General features: G+C 42.1%; 1 protein-coding gene across 1 annotated transcript in view; it reads left to right on the forward strand.

Moving 5' to 3' along the window:
• Window positions 1-403: 403 nt before the first annotated feature.
• The window catches only part of RFFL (ring finger and FYVE like domain containing E3 ubiquitin protein ligase), a 78,860-nt gene continuing 62,133 nt past the window's right edge, over window positions 404-17,130 (forward strand). The window contains exon 1 of the mRNA XM_037494627.2: window positions 404-519. The gene's annotated coding sequence lies outside the window, so the exon portion shown is untranslated. The remainder of the gene's footprint in view (window positions 520-17,130) is intronic.

Raw genomic sequence — 17,130 nt, forward strand, 5'->3', positions numbered from 1 at the left:
GCTCAAGGCCACCAGATTGGATCACAACCCAGTTAAGTCCCCGACTTGGAGCATCCACGCCTCCAGCTCAATTGAGTAACCAAGACCACGACCAGCAGGGGGCGCCCTAACACCAGGGAACCGACTCTCGCGGGCGTGCAAGCTCCGCTGGCTCCGCCGCCGGCGGCCTCGGCTCCGCCAGGGGGCGCGCGCGGGAGCCGCGCTCTACCCCGCCGCGCGCCTCGTTCCTCTCTATGGTGGCTCGTGCGCCGCGGGCGCGCGCTCCCGAGGGCGGGCGGGGCCGCGCGGGGGGCGGGGCCGCGCGGGGGGCGGGAGCGGCGGGGCCGGCGAGCTGGGCATGGGTGGGGGGGCCAACTTCCTGGGGCCGCCGGTGAGGATGTCGCGACCGCCCCCGGTACCCCTCAGCCCCGGAGACGCCGCCGCGGCGGAACCCGCAGCCCCTCAGCCTAAGGCGTCCGCGGCCCGGATCCGGCCCCTCCCTGCCCTCCCAGGTGCGGGCTGGGCGGGAGGCCGCGGCAGGTGAGGAGGCGACGGCGCCGCGGGGGTCCGCGGGGCGCGGGGCCGGGGCGGGCACCTGGAGGGCACCTGGGGAGGCCGGCGGGCGGCGCGCCGCGCGGCCTCCAGTCCTGCCAGCTCTCGGTGTGGCGGCAACTCCGCGCCGGGCGCGGCCTGGGGCTCCCTTTGCCCCCCTCGTGGAATGGGGGAGGACTCAGGGAGGTGCCCGCACCTGTCCCGGGGAAAGTCCCCTCAAAGAGAGCATTTCCCCCGCGGGGGCAGCAGCAGGAAATGTGTGTCCTCAGGTGGCTTTCCACTTCGTAGGGGCCGGCAGAGCCAGCTGGTTTGTGGGGGAAAGACTGCTTCTACCGCAGAGGAAACTGAGGCAGGACGTGGCGGCCTGCTCCCCCCTTCGAAGGAACTAACCTGCCCCTGCTGCCTCGTGGACGGGGCTGCGGGCTTCTGGGAGGAGGGAGGCGGCTGGAGTTTGGAGGCTGGATGGAGAAGTTTGGGAATGTGGTTCTTCGCCCTGCCTCCACTAGTCCCTCTTCAGGGAGTTGTCTGTGTTCATTTGAAGTGGTGTGTGTGAGGTCGCCGCCGTGCTGCAGTTGCCCCGAGGGAGCGGGAGTGGGCCCTCTTTGGTTGGGTGCCCAGGAGACACATGCCCAGGTTAGGGGCAGTCTGGCTACACTGGGGAGCCAGGGCCTCCCTGGCATCTGTCTGCTCAGAGCTTGATTTCGGGCTGTCTGAAAGTATAAACAGCAGCATACTTTCTCCTTTTTGTTGTTCTGTCATTTATTCCAGGGAGAAAAGACCTGTTTGTGTAATCAAGGAAGAGTGTAGCATGCTTCTTCCAGCCTACCCCAGGGAAGGATTATTGTTAGCTTGGAAATAGGACTTTGCCCACAACTGGCACTTCTCACTGGCAAGAGGCCACAGCAACCTGATGAACAAACATACCCAGGTGCATTTGGCCTTCTAAGAAAGCAAAGTTCTTCTACATCCTTTTACAGGTGGTTTGAAGAACAGAGAAGATTTCTGTCACCCCTGTTGCTGTATCTGTTTAGCGAGTCTTGTGGTTTATCCAGTAACAAAGTCGCTGATGTGGTCAAGACTGTCCAGACTGACCATTTATTGTACCATTTTTCTACAGAATTCTAGGCTTGGCTGCCGGCAGGGATACTTCTATGCATTCAGGGGATTTCAGGTTTTACAACTTCTTGACCCTTTTTCCTGGTTGCATTCCCTTCACATTGAAGGAAATAAATGATGACAAATGTTTCTGGAACTTTATGGCAAATTTCGTAATGGTTCTGGACTTCAGAATACAGTTCAGAAGTTTTAGTTTATTTAGAGTAGTTATTTCCCTACGTTTGAAAACTGTAACACGATTGTGGATTGATGTGGCTACACTAGTATTTTGATGGTGCTTGAAGAAAATTTCTGTGCAGTCAAGGCCATACGCATTTAATGTCTATGTCTAATTACGAAGACCAGCCCACTAAAAACTTTCATATTGATCAGGTAGGCAGCTATTACTCTATTTACATTGGGACCAGGGGTTGTAAATCCTCTAAATTGACTTAATTAACCAGTTGGTAAAATAATACACACAAAAAGAGACAGCTGTTCTCAGAAAATTTAGAAATTGGTTTTTAAAACTTTTTTGCAGCAACATCAGTAAAGAGTAACTGTGCTTTGCACCATCTAATAGGAATTTCTCTTTAAGACTCTTCAAATAGCAGTGAAAAGAGGATTTTTCAGTTACCAGCATTTGAAGAAGACAAAACAAACAGCAACAATAACAAAAGAGGGCACAGTTCTGTCTTAATAACATGGTCACTGTAGTGTTTAATACCCATCTCTGGGAGTGTTGTGCCTCAGACTTTCTGAAAATACCTACATAAACCTATGTGTTACAGGAATTAGCTCAGGACATCCTTTCCCCCTAACATAAGGACTGTTAGACTAATTCAGTTCTTCCGTGTAGATTAGAGAGTTATATCAAACTTGTACTGACTCTACTTTTTGTGTTTTGGGAGGAAAGATTTAACCCCTGTATTACCAGAACTAAAATAAGATTTAGAGTTTAATACGAAGTCTACATTGCTGTTGGTGAAATCTCAAGGGATGAACTGCTTTATTACTGTTGTTGCTGTTAGGTAGTGGTTAGTGATTTGATCGTGGTCGCTGGTTATTTTTGTTCAGTTGCCTGTTACTGGTAATGGTTACTTGTGTTTATGCAAAATATTGTCAATTGTCAGGACACATCCAAACATGTAACCCTTGATTTCTTCCATAGGGAGATGGACAGGTTGCCTTCCTATTTACTGACTTTATTATTCTTGGAGTTTTAAAAATCCTAAAACTAGTTGGGCTCTTAATAAGATATCCTGTTAGATCCCACTTGAAAGCTCTCCCAGGTAGGTAGGGATCATTGGCCTCAAGAATTGACAGAAATCTGCTTCTCCTGTATCTAGGATTTAAGTTTCTGTGGTCAGTAGTTTTATCTAATCTGGTAATGCCATTCTTCGTTTAAGCCCACCATCCTCCTTTCACTTCACTAAGATTGTTGGGTTGAATATTCCATGTTTGATGCATTTGGGCCTCGAAGCAGTTGCTAAGTGTCCTACTGATATTCTTAAACAATGTCCTTTTACAAAGCAAGCAGAAAATCTTTGTTTCATGGGGGGTGGGGTGGGGGGCAGGGAAATCAGCTCTTTGAATCCTATAGAAAAACAAAAGCTGGTTTTTCCAGCTTTCTACCAATACAAAATCTTCTTAACCTTTCCTTATTTTCTGGTTTGACTAGTGCAGTCAGTAGTAATTGATGAACCAGAGGTTTGGGGAGATCCTGGAAGTCTCCTGAATCATCAGAAGGAGATCACATTGTTTTCAGTGCAGCTTTAGCTTTCTTCGTGTGCTCTATTGCAAGGAGTTCCCCCAAACCAATTACTACTTGAAAGGTGGGGCACCTGATAGTTTGCTACTGAGTCATGGAGGTATTCTTTGGGAATACAGAGTTCCCAGTCCCACCTCCTGGAGGCTTTGATTGAGTGGATAAGTGATGAGCGAAATCTGCATTTAAAGAAACCGCCCTGGCATCCCTTTCCAAAAAATCTCCCCATGTGATTCTTCTATGCAGCCCGGTTTGGGAACTGCCATTCTATTGCTTTGAAATTCTTTATAAATTGGTAGTCCCTTTAAAAGCATCGTTCTGTTACCCAGGATGTTTGACTTGCTGAAATTGCCCATTTCCTAGTCCTGTCAGATAACAAAGAGCTTTTATAACTTTAATGTAAATTACAGAGCGCCTCCTCCCCATCTGCCCCCCTCCCTTTGCCTCGGGCTGTATTATCTATCTGGAGTCATGAGGGAGGGTTGGTGAGAGAGTAGCTTCTTTTATTTCCTGAGTGGACAAATAATGGACAAATGAATGATAATGTGGAAACCGCTGGAGGTCTGAATAGGGCAATCCAATGTAGTTATGATCAGTGTTGGATGGAAAAGAATTCTCTGTATGTAGGATTTAAAAATAAAGCCAACTTGCCGGATGTTTCTTTTCTACAAAGCTGAAGCACTTCTTAAAATAATGGATTCTCGGGAGTCAACAGAATTTGGCCAGGTCCTTTGCTGATTTCATGGAAGGAAGAAAAATGGCTGCGATACAGAACCACTGGGGTTAAAACATAATCAGGGCCCTAGAAGTGTTAATGAGGTAATTAAACTTGGAAAAGTCTAAGATTTAGGAAATAGGCAAACCTGGTTTTGAATCCCAACTTCTCTACTGCTTGGCCTTGCTACCTCAGACAAGTTTTGTTAGCCTCTGTGAGCTTCATTTGCAGAACGAAAGTAACATCTGGTAGGATGTTTAAGAGGATTGAAAGAGAAAATACGACGTTTGTACATTGTAGGTAACTGTGAATTTCTCTTCTCCCACTTTCTCATAGGATTTTTATTCTGTAGACTTCATATGTCTTTCTAAATCTGGCCTTCTCTGTATCTCTTTCTGGGAATATCTGTCAGTTTTTTTAGGAAATGTGTGAATGAGTGAGGACTAAAGTTAAGAACTAGAGGATATGTGTAAGAAGAATGAGTCATGGGATGCTTAAAACTTTTTTTTTTTTTTTTAGAATGAGTAGAGTGTGGGCATATACCCAGAGTTAATGTCTGTGGTAATAAATTTTGCCTTATGTTTTGGGGTGGTAGCCCAGGAGCTCAAATTAGGCTAGGCGGCTTTGAGGGTGGCCCATTAAATAGCACCTGACATCCATTTCTTTCCTCATCTGTGTTTCAGTCTCTTTTGTTTCTCTTCTCTGTTCTCTCCTTCCCTCTTTCATGCTGCCCTTCCTTTAGACTTGCCAGTCATGCCACAGTAGTCCTGGAACTCTGGACCAAAAGGGGTTGCTAACACCTGTCTCCCAGTCAAATAAATAGGTTCTTTTGTGGGCTGGATGTTAAAAACGCTGATTAGTACAATGCTGCGGATTAAGGGACCCATTGATGACATAGCATATGTAAATCACAGAGTGATTTAAAGCCATTTCTACATATATTTTTTTATATTGAATTATGATGTTGTTTAAGATTTTGACTTCTAAACCATGAATCTCTTTATTGTCCAAACAGACTAATTTCAGTCATATTGATTGGGAATCTTTTATATTCTAAAGAAGCTTCAACCCTTAAGGGCCTTTGCATTGTTCTGCAATTGTCTAACTAATGTGTAATACAATTAAAGTTTTGTTCACTGCCCTGCTGACATAATTAGTTTAATTTCTCCTTACATATTTCTGTTGGCAGCTGGGAAATTAAAATACTAGATGTTGCATAAAACTGCTTTACTGAGGGGTGATTTTATTGTCAGTTGAATGGACTTAGGCCCCAGGGTACATTTTTTAAGATGTCTTATTCAACTTTCCTGTAATAGTCTCTTTCTCGCTATAGAATTAATGTATTAAGACACATAATTGGCTATTTAAAGAGACATTGAAAAGAGACAATGTTTGGCCTTTACCCCATGATTATATTTTTCCCTACATCTCTTTTCAGGAATGGAAACTCCTAAGTATATTATAGTTACATGATGAGCACGTGAACTCTTGCAAAGACTAGAGAATGGAGTGGTTTTCTCTGATAAGCTGTAATATTTAATTCTCTCCCCAAATTGGTGCTCTGTTCTTTTTAGATCATAGCATTTGCAAACCTAATGTAAAAGTGGAAAAGCCAGGATGTCTGGCAAATCCTCTTCACAACGTTACAATGATATGTTTCACTGAAATGACTCAAGTCTTCAGGTACCAGGAGTTGTGCACAAGGAGACTCTACATTTAATTATTCTACTCCACACTTAATTTCTGACAGGATTCTTGGGGAGAGTCTCACCAGGCTGCTGATTTCATAGAGTTATGACCTATACAGGTTTTTATCGGTTAAGGCTGCCCTAATCTTTTTTTTTTTTTTCCCCTTAATGGAAAATGACATTAGTCTGGTATCCTTTGTCCTCTCCTCTGAAAAGATACAGCAAAACCTTCTTGCTCTCACAGCAAGACTATTCCCATGTGTTGAACTTAAAAAATTTTTTTTGTTGTTGAGCTAGTGTTACTTGGCTTTTTAAAGTTGCCCCTCTCTTAGTTTGACATTCACATCCCTTTTCTAGAATAACATATAAAGATATGGTTTCATTATCTCTGGGTTGTGGAGTGGTCAGGGTGCCCTGTGACATCCACTCTGAATTGTAGGCAGTGCTTGCACCCAATTCTGAATCATTTGGAGCCAGTTTCATTTGCTGAGACATTTTTATTGTCTTTGTCTTCCTTAAAGAAACGCTGCCTAGTCATCCTGAAACTTAGCGGGAAGTTAAGCCAACTGGAGCCTCTGCAGGCCTCCAAGTGGGTAAATGTAATTTGTTTGTAATCAGCACCATTGTTTATTTGCAACTGCTGGATTATGTTAAAAAGACTTGGGGAAAAAAGCTTTTCTTAAGTAAATGGAGCATTCTCCTTTCCTATCCTATCCCCTTCTTTGTTGTACTCCTTTTCATTACTTTGTTAAATCTTTCCAGTCTTAGCTTAGTGGCACACAAATCCACATATTTGATCCTAAAATACATAGGAAAGAATGTTGTTCCGCCAGCATTTTCTGAGAATCTTCCTATTTTTTTTACTTTCATAATGGGAAATAATCAAGCCTCATCCTTTTTTGATTTCTAACCTTTCCATAGATCTTGAATCAGTGGGTCATAGCCTATTAATGATACCCCCCCCCCTTTGGCCATGCTGAATTACGGTTGTACATGTATGGAAGGAGGTTTAATAAAGGTGCTTAAGCCTTTATTAGAAATGCTGAGTAAAGGAGAATTCTAATTTGGGAAAAGAGGAAGAAGTGTCTTCTAGGGCCTGAAGTTAGCTAGTTTGAAGAATCCTTAGTCAAGGGTGATACTCTGGGAGAGTGGGGGATTGTTTCGGAATTAGCAGTTTGTGTTGGGGCTCAGATTTTTATGTAGGGACAAAGAGGAACATTTTGGGGTTCAAATGTTGTGCTGGGGCATGGGTGGGTAGGAATAGCTTCAGGGAGTAGGATTTGCCCAGTCCACAGTGGGTTCTACTGTAATAGGGTGGTCCCTAGGACAGGGGGAGGTTCTCTATTTCTAACTTTTGGGCATGACTAGATTCAGGTCCCATTCTTGGTCAATTTGTCTAGTAGTGATGGAAGAGTTTGCACAATCATCCTTTGTCAGAGGCATAGGTACCTCTGAGTTACTTAGCCAGTTTTCCTGCAGAATGGGTGGGGAGGGTGGCGCCAGAGTATCCCCAGAGGTTGGCAATGAGCCTGACACATTCCCTGCTCTGGCCACATGGTTGAACCAAGTGCCCCAGGTGACTCTGAATCATCACAATGCCTGTTGATCTAATTCAGTGTTTTTTAGCTCTTTTAACTGTTGCTACAGTTGCAGACCAACAGTTTGAGGAAGAGTGAAGTGAACCAACCAGTAGTTCTCAGCTTCATTTCCAGATGATTGTCATCAGCTTCCTAACATTTATTATTTAATAAAATGTCCTATATAGCACATCAGAATGTCTTTCGTACTACCAAACCTAATTGTGAAAATGAAAGTATGTTGATAAGTACATCTGATAGGTTTTTATTTGAGATATAAACTGTCCATATCTGCTCTGTCCATACTGCTCTTTGTGGAAATGTTCACAATGGCAGCCGAGATTGTTCTCCTTGTCTCATGTTTCTAGAAACAACACAAACATAAAAATGAGTTACCAGGCTTTTTTTTTTTTAAGATTTATTTTATTTATTTATGCATACAAGAACTTGGGTGAAGGCCAGAGGTGTGGGGGGGATAAAAGGAGGCCAGAGGTGTGTAGGGGTATGAAAGGAGTCACCGGAGACAGAGTGGGAAGCAGAACAGGCAGATCTACTGAAATACACTGCTTAGGGGAGCAGCGGGCGAGACAGGAGAGGTCTACTGTACCATGTGGATAGCTCACTGGCTGGGGATAGAACTGGTGCTACAGAGGCTGCTGACAGCTTCATAGAGGTCTGTGCTTAACCCCTTGTGCCACCAGGGAGGCCCCACATCATTTTTAAAAATGGGGAAAGGTTGGAATTTTTTGTTACACATTATAGAAAGCTTATTGAAATTTGCTTTCTGTAAGTTTTAATATACTTTTTTTTTAAAGATTTATTTATTTATTTATTTATTTATTTATTTATTTATGCAAGCATAGGGTACAGTCAGAAAGCGAGGTAGGGTAAGAGAATTCACCAGAGCCAGAGCGGAGACCAGAATAGGCAGACTGACGAAGTACACTGCTGAGGGGAGCAGCGGGCAGCAGGAGAGGTCTGCGCGCCATGTGGGACCCTCGCCTGGCGGCCGGGGATTGAACCGGTGCTGCAGAGGCTGCGGGCAGCTTTGCAACCCAGCGCTCAACCGCTGCGCCACCGGGGAGGCCCCAGTTTTAATATACTTTTATAATAATTTTTTCTGAAGTAATTTAGTGAGGATTATACAATTGTGACTTTTTTTTTTTCATTCCTAAAGGCAACAGGTATCAGATTTTAGTATGCATCATAGTCCCCTGGGTGCTTATGAGAAATTCAAATTCCTGCTTCCTAGCCCAGACCTACAGACCTCACCCAGAGTCTCCAACTAGTTAGTTGACTTGCTACAGATCATAAGGCCTTCTGTTTCCTAGTGAGGTTTTCGTTCCATTAGATTAACTCACAGATCCTCCATTGGTTTTTCTAGTTAATCTTCAAATCAGGAGCTATAGGACAGTGAGGGCGAAGGTACTTTGATTCCCTCAAAACAATAAATGACTGAATTGGTACTTCATAGTGTGAAAGCATAGTGCATCTCAAATTAGCCATGGTGAGGAATCTGCTTTGGTCTTCCCTGGTGGCCTGGGGGTTAAGTCTCAGTGCTGTCACCACTGTGGCCTGAGTTTGATCCCTTTCTCTCCTGTCTTGCCTACTGCTCTCTATATTTCAGTAGACACGCCTGTTCTGCTCCCCACTCTGTCTCTGATGAATCTTCTCATATCCCGCACATACATCTGGCCTATTACCCCAGTTCTTCTATGCAAAAATAAATAAATTTTAAAAGATCCAGTTTTGTAAATGTTCTCCCAATCTGTTACCAACTAATACTTCGGTCAAGTACAAAAAATAAATAATTATCAGGAGAATCAGGCACTTGCGTGTCCCAGCAGTGCCAGCGTGTATACCCCTTCCTACACCCTTGCTATGAGTCATTATGTTTATCTTGACTTGGACTTCCACCAAGAATCTGCAACTACACCCTTTGAATAGCACTGGGGGTTCTGAGAACATCTTAGCAACTTGATATCAGAGGTCCTTGATCATTTTCTTAAGCTACCTGTAACTGAACCAGCTGAGAATTTCCATTCCTGCCAAGGGGGAGAAGTTCCGTCACTGGATGATTTGCTAAGATCACAACCGCAATGTAATTCTTGATTGTTAATACTTAACCTTTGTTTTAGAATACATTGAAAGAACTTGAGTTTGTTCCCGTATCAAGAGGGATAGTTATCTCTTTAATTTTTATATAATTTATATATATATATATTTTACATCAATGGTCATTTTTGTACAATGTTTGCTTTCTCCTCTCTGATGTAGTCCCCATAATTCCCACCACCAATTCACTTGTGCACCATTGCTATAGACCCTTTTTATCGCTCTTGATTACGCACTAGGGGGAAAATTTCAACTTTAGGCCTATAACTTTACTCACAGTTAAATATAGTCAAAGGGCCAAGGAGCAAGGCAGAAAATAAAATTTGGGGGTATAGTTTCTTTGAGGCATTTCAGCTTGTGTTTGCTTGTTAGAAGCCTTTTTATACATAGTCTAGGTGCAAACATTAGTTTTTGTGGCTATAATGTCAAAGTAAGTGTTGATTTGGGCAGAGAAAAATCTTACTGTTCATGCTTTGCATCCTTCGTTGGATGAAATGTCAATATTAATAGATTATTGAAGCTGTTATTTTGGTGGTTAAACAGTAATGAAACCATTTGGGTGTTAGCAAGGAACTGTTTTGTGTCTGGACTTTGCTCTGGAGGAGGTTTCAATTATTCAGAAGCACTGCTAGTTTAACAAATGCAGCTTCTGTAACTCCTAGCACGGCTGTCTAAATTACTAGTTATGTTGGAACCTTGGGCAAGCATTGTTTAAAACTTTTGGAAAACTTTTGGAAATTTGTGTTTCTGATTCTGAAATGTCTTTGGTTGTTGCCTAAAATAGTTGGGAAACTTAGAAATGGGAGAAAGTTATTACATGTATCTAGATTATTCAAGTCAAGCTTTTTTTCGTTACACATCTCCAGAGCAAACTCCAGCTTTGTAACTGGATCCAGGCTAGAGGAGGTTTTTCAAGCACTGTTGTTGGTTTACCAGGCCTTTTCTAGTCAATGACTGTTTGGTAGGATAACAGTGTTGTCAGATTGTGTGCCAGCTGTCACCAGACTTGGGTATTACAACCTTGATTAGGAAAGAAGGATGGGGGGCATGAGTGGGCGTACAGGTGTGTTTGAAAGCCTCTCTGCCTGCTTTGCAAAGTTTTGACTTTTTACTTTGAATATTTCATTTGGTGAACGATGTTATAAAATTGTCTTTACAAGAGAGATCCCCTTCCTACTGAGATATGTTGCCCATAAGAGCTTGGAAAATGAGGTATGTCCCAGCAGGATTTGTTCTACTTACTGCACTATGTAAGAAGTTTGCTTAATGATCCTTTTTTCTGAATGAAATTGTGTGGGTACTTTGGTGGGAATTAAGAGAAGGCTTATATTTGTCCGTAAGTTTGGGAGAATTTTATGTAAGACTGAACAAAAGACAGACATTTCTTTTATTGTGTGAAACTGTGCCATGTTTTGCCTGCATGAACAGCTAACCAATGCTTTAACTGTATGTCAGGGACTTTAATCATCTCAACAATGCTGTGAGATATAGGTACTCTCATCTATGTTCCATGGATGCAATAAAGGCTGCACAGAAATGTTGACGTACAATCCAAGGGCACAGGGGTTTGTTTGTTTTTTTTTTTTTTTTTTCAAAAAATTTTTGTTTATTTTTATTATTTTTAAATTTTGTATATTTTTACATCCTTTTTCTTTTTTTTTAATTAATAAATTTTATTTTTATATTCCCCATACAATTGCAATCCCCCCATTCTGACCCCAATCCCTCCCCTCCCGCCCCCCACCCCCCAAAAAGTGTCTCTGGTTCATAGTTTTTGTTGATTTTGATTTTCACTTTCTTATAGTTATTCATTTTCCTGGTCCCTTATTTAAGTTTTCTAGATCCCTGCTATGAGTGAGACCATCCGGTATTTTTCTTTTTCTTTTTGGCTTATTTCACTGAGCATGATCCCTTCCAGCGCCATCCATGTTGCTGCAAATTGCATGTGTTTATCATTTTTGAATGCTGAGTAATATTCCATGGTATATATGTACCACATCTTCTTGATCCAGTCATCAGTTTTTGGGCATTTGGGTTGTTTCCAAAGCTTAGCTATTGTAAACAGTGCTGCTATAAACATAGGGGTGCAGGTGTTCTTTGGAATTGATGTTTCTGTGTTCTTTGGGTAAATACCTAGGAGTGGAATTGCTGGATCATATGGAAGCTCTATGTTTAGTAGGTCCAGAAATCTCCACACAGCTCTCCATACTGGTTGGACCAGTTTGCACTCCCACCAACAGTGCAGAAGAGTTCCTTTTTCTCCACAACCTCGCCAACATTTGTTGTTGCTAGATTTTTTAATATGTGCCATTCTCACTGGTGTAAGATGGTATCTCATGGTAGTTTTGATTTGCATTTCCCTGATTGCAAGTGATGTTGAACATTTTTTCATATGCCTGTTGGCCATTCGCATTTCCTCTTCAGAGAAGTTTCTTTTTAGTTCCTCTGTCCATTTTTTGACTGGATTATTTTCTTTATTGTTGTTGAGTCTCATCAGCTCTTTGCAGATTTTTGTGATCCGTCCTTTATCATTAGTGTTGGGTGCAAAAATTTTCTCCCAGTTGGTGGGGTTTCTCTTTGTTTTTGTTATTGTCTCTTTTGCTGTGCAGAAGCTCTTTAATTTGATGTAGTCCCAGCTGTTGATCTTTGCCTTCACTATCACTGCTTTGGGTGATGTGTCTGTAAAGATGTCTTTGATATGCAAATCCCGTAGTGTTTCGCCTATATTTCCTTCTATGTATTTTATGGTTTCAGGTCTTATGTCTAGTTCTTTAATCCATTTTGAGTTGATTTTTGTATATGGTGTGAGGTAGTGGTCAAGCTTCATTCTTTTGCATGTAGCGACCCAGTTTTCCCAGCACCATTTATTGAACAAACTTTCTTTGCTCCAATGCATAGTCTTTGCTCCTTTGTCAAAGATTAGTTGACCATAAATCTGTGGGTTTATTTCTGGATTTTCTATTCGATTCCATTGGTCTGTCTGTCTGTTCTTGTTCCAATACCATGCAGTTTTGATGATTATGGCTTTGTAGTAGAGTTTGAAGTCTGGGAGTGTGATGCCTCCATTCCCTTCTTTTTTTTTCAGGAGAGCTTTGGCTATTCGGGGTTTTTTGTGATTCCATATGAATTTCATCAATAATTGTTCTATTTCTTTGAAGAATGACATTGAAATTTTGATTGGAATAGCATTGAATCTGTATATTGCTTTTGGTAGGATGGCCATTTTAATAATGTTTATTCTCCCAATCCATGAGCAGGGGATGTCTTTCCATTTCTTTGTGTCTTCTTCTATTTCTTTTAATAGTGTTTTATAGTTTTCTTTGTATAGGTCCTTTACCTCTTTTGTTAGATTTATTCCCAAATATTTGATTTTTTTTGTTTCAATAATAAAAGGGATAGTTTTTTTGATTTCTTCTTCTTCAGATTTATTGTTTGTATATAGGAAGGCTACTGACTTTTGCGTGTTGATTTTGTATCCTGCCACTTTACTGAACTGATTGATGAGTTGAATTAGTTTTTCTGTGGAGTTTTTGGGGTTCTCTATGTATATTATCATATCATCTGCAAAGAGTGATAGTTTGACTTCTTCTTTTCCTATTTGGATTCCTTGGATGTCTTTCTCTTGTCTTATTGCTCTGGCTAGGACTTCCAGTATTATATTGAAAAGCAGTGGTGAAAGTGGACATCCTTGTCTTGTTCCAGATCTTAATGGAATTGCTTTCAGCTTTTCACCATTGAGAATGATACTGGCTGTTGGCTTGTCATATACGGCCTTTATGATGTTGAGGTACGTTCCTTGTATCCCAAGAATTTCAAGGGCTTTTATCATGAATGGGTGTTGCACTTTGTCGAAAGCTTTCTTAGCATCTATTGATATTATCATATGGTTTTTATATTTCTTTTTGTTGATGTGTTGGATAACGTTGATTGATTTTCGGATGTTAAACCATCCTTGTGTCCCTGGAATGAATCCTACTTGGTCGTGGTGAATTACCTTATGGATACACTGTTGGATTCTGATAGCTAAAATTTTATTGAGGATTTTTGCATCAGTGTTCATTAGGGAGATTGGCCTGTAGTTTTCTTTTTTTTGTGTTGTCCTTGTTCGGTTTTGGTATTAGTGTAATGTTGGCTTCATAGAACGTGTTAGGTATTATACCTTCCTTCTCAATTTTTTGGAAGAGTTTGTGAAGGATAGGTACCAATTCGTCTCTGAATGTTTGGTAGAATTCATTTGTAAATCCATCAGGTCCTGGGCTTTTGTTTTTGGGGAGGTTTTTGATTACCATTTCAATTTCGCTAATTGTAATTGGTCTGTTTAGGTGTTCTATTTCTTCTTTATCTAGCTTTGGGTGATTGTAGAGTTGTAGGAATTTGTCCATCTCCTCTAGATTGTTAAACTTGTTTCCATATAACTGTTCATAGTAGTTATTAATAATTCTTTTGATTTCTGCTGTGTCCGTTGTGATTTCTCCTCTTTCATTTATTATCCTATTTATTTGTGCTTTCTCCCTTTTTGCCCTTGTGAGCCTGGCAAGGGGTTTATCTATTTTATTTATTTTTTCGAAGAACCAGCTCTTGGTTTCATTGATCTTTTGGATTGTTTTTTTAGTTTCGATTTCATTTATTTCTGCTTTGGTTTTTATTATTTCTTTTCTTCTACTGGTTTTGGGGCTTTTTTGTTGTTCTTTTTCTAGATCTTTGAGTTTCGAGATTAGGTTGTTTCTTTGAGTTCTTTCTTGTTTCTTGATGTGAGCATCTATTGCTATATATTTTCCTCTTATTACTGCTTTTGCTGCATCCCATACATTTAGGAAATTGGTGTCCTCCTTGTCATTCAATTCAAAGAATTTTTTAATTTCTTCTTTGATCTCCTCGTTAGTCCAGTGGACTTCCAGTAGTGTGGGTTTCAATCTCCACGAGGTAGGAGAATACCTTGCCTTCTCTTTATGGTTTATTTCTAGTTTGATGCCTTCATGGTCAGAAAAGATGGTTGGTATGATTTCAATCTTGGTGTATCTGTTGATGTTTGTCTTGTGCCCCAGTATATGATCGATCCTAGAGAATGATCCGTGTGCGCTTGAGAAAAATGTATACTCAGATTTTTTTGGGTTTAGTGTTCTATATATGTCTGTTAAGCCTAAGCACTCTAGATCCTTATTTAGAGCTTTAGTGTCTTTACTTATTTTTTGTCTTGTTGATCTATCCATTGTTGATAGTGGTGTGTTGAAGTCTCCCACTACGTATGTGTTTTCTCTGATGTCTGTTTTCAGAGATGCCAATAGTTGTCTGATATATTTTGGTGCTCCTTCGTTTGGTGAATATATGTTAATGAGTGTTATTTCTTCTTGAAGTATTATCCCTTGATCATAATGTAATGACCACTGGGGTCTCTTTTTATCTTTTTAAGTTTGAAATCTGTTTTATCTGATATGAGTATAGCTGTTCCTGCCTTCTTTTTTGGTCCATTTGCTTGTAGAATTGTTTTCCATCCTTTAACTTTGAGTCTATTTTTATCTTTTGCAGCTAAATGTGTTTCCTGGAGACAGCAAAAGGTTGGGTTTTGTTTCTTAATCCAGCCTGCAACTCTGTGTCTTTTTATTGGAGAGTTTAGTCCATTTACATTTAGAGTTAGTATTGATATGTTAGCATCTGTATTTGCCATTGTGTTTGTCTTTCCTTTGATTTTATTTATTTATTCTTTTAATAACTTTCTTTGGCCTTCTTTTGTTGTTATTCGTCCCTCTGAGGTTCTGGCTTTAGGACTCCTTGTAGTATTTTTTGGAGTGGGGGTTTAGTCGCAATGAAATTCCGGAGTTTCTGTTTGTCTGGGAAGGTCCATATTCTTTCTTCAAAGAGGAAGGAGAGCTTTGCGGGATAGAGTATTCTTGGTTGGCATCTGTTTTCTTGGAGTCTGTTGACTATGTCCCTCCACTCTCTCCTTGCCCGTAGTGTTTCTTCAGAGAAGTCTGATGTCAGTCTGATTGGTTTCCCTTTGAATGTTATCTGTTTCTTCCCTCTTGTTAGTTTCATTATTTTTTCTTTGTCTTGGATTCTTGGGAGCTTTACTATTATGTGTCTTGCTGTATTTTTCCTTTCGTCATGGAAGTTTGGTGTTCTTCTTGCTTCTTGTATATCAATTTTCAGATCCTTCTTAGCGTTTGGGAAGTTCTCTTCAATTATATCCATGAATATTTTCTCTGTTCCTACATCTCTCTCCTCTCCTTCTGGGATTCCTATAACTCTTATATTTCCTTTCCTCATGGAGTCAGATAGTTCCCGAAGTCTTTCTTCGGTCTTTTTCCTTCGTACTTCTCCTTCCTTTTCTGTTTTAGTTCTTTTTATTTCTGTGTCTTCAAGAGTACTTATTCGTTCTTCCATTTCATCTATTCTGCTTTCACTGTTTTTCCCAGAGTTCTTTAGCGTCTCCATTAATTCTTTGATCTCCTGCATTTCTTTTACTTCCCTCTTTAGGGACTCAATTTCATTCTTCTGGTCATTAATTATTTTCCCCTTATCATTGTTTTCCTTTATGACTTCTGTCAGTTTTTTAATCACAGCAATTTTAAATTCTCTATCTGGAAGGCTCAGAAGTTCTTCCAAGTTACTGTCGTTGCAATCTGGTAGATGGTTTTCTTTTTGTGGTGTGCTATTTTGCTGAGGAGTTGCTGGGTTGCATGTTGTTTTTCTACTCCCTACTGCCTGTTTTCTAATTTGCCGTATTCCTTGTGACATTGTGTTGCTGGTACTGGCCGGCATCTTGGGCGACCTTCCCAGCTCACCACTGGCTCCTCTGGGGAACTTCTGCTGGGTTCACAAGTCTCCAGCAAAGACAGGTCCCTGCTCTGTCTCCTCGGTGAGCCTTCTGCTGGGTTCACACAGTCTCCAGCAAGAAGGGTCCCTGCTGCAAAATGCCAGAGCCGGGGACGCTCTCCCCTGCTCTCCCCAGCGGTGGGTGCTGCTCCCCTCTGGGCTGGAACTGCAGGCTAGAAGGTGCCCGGTGTGGGCAAGCCTCCCAGCCTAACCTCTGTCTCCTTGGTGAGCCTTCTGCTGGGTTCACACAGTCTCCAGCAAGCAGGGTCCCTGCTGCAAAATGCCGGTGCCGGCGACGCGCTCCCCTGCACGCCTGGTTTGCCCCAGCAGTGGGTGCTGCTCCCCTCTGGGCTGGAACTGCAGGCTAGAAGGCACCCAGCATGGGCAAGCCTCCCAGCTTACCTCTGTCTCCTCGGTGAGCCTTCTGCTGGTGCACACAGTCTCCAGCAAGAAAGGTCCCTGCTGCAAAATGGCGATGCGGGAACGAGCTCCCCTGCACGCCCGGTCTGCCCCAGCGGTGGGTGCAGCTCCCCTCTGGGCTGGAACTGCAGGCCAGAAGGTGCCCGGTGCGGGCAAGCCTCCCAGCTTAACCTCTGTCTCCTCGGTGAGCCTTCTGCTGGGTTCACACAGTCTCCAGCAAGAAGGGTCCCTGCTGCAAAATGCCGGTGCCGGCGACGCGCTCCCCTGCACGCCCGGTCTGCCCCAGCGGTGGGTGCTGCTCCCCTCTGGGCTGGAACTGCAGGCTAGAAGGCGCCCAGCATGGGCAAGCCTCCCAGCTTACCTCTGTCTCCTTGGTGAGCCTTCTGCTGGTTCACACAGTCTCCAGCA

Source organism: Talpa occidentalis, unplaced genomic scaffold (genome assembly GCF_014898055.3).
Source record: "Talpa occidentalis isolate TD23 unplaced genomic scaffold, MPIMG_talOcc4v2.1 talOcc4.7, whole genome shotgun sequence".
Lineage (NCBI taxonomy): Eukaryota > Metazoa > Chordata > Mammalia > Eulipotyphla > Talpidae > Talpa > Talpa occidentalis.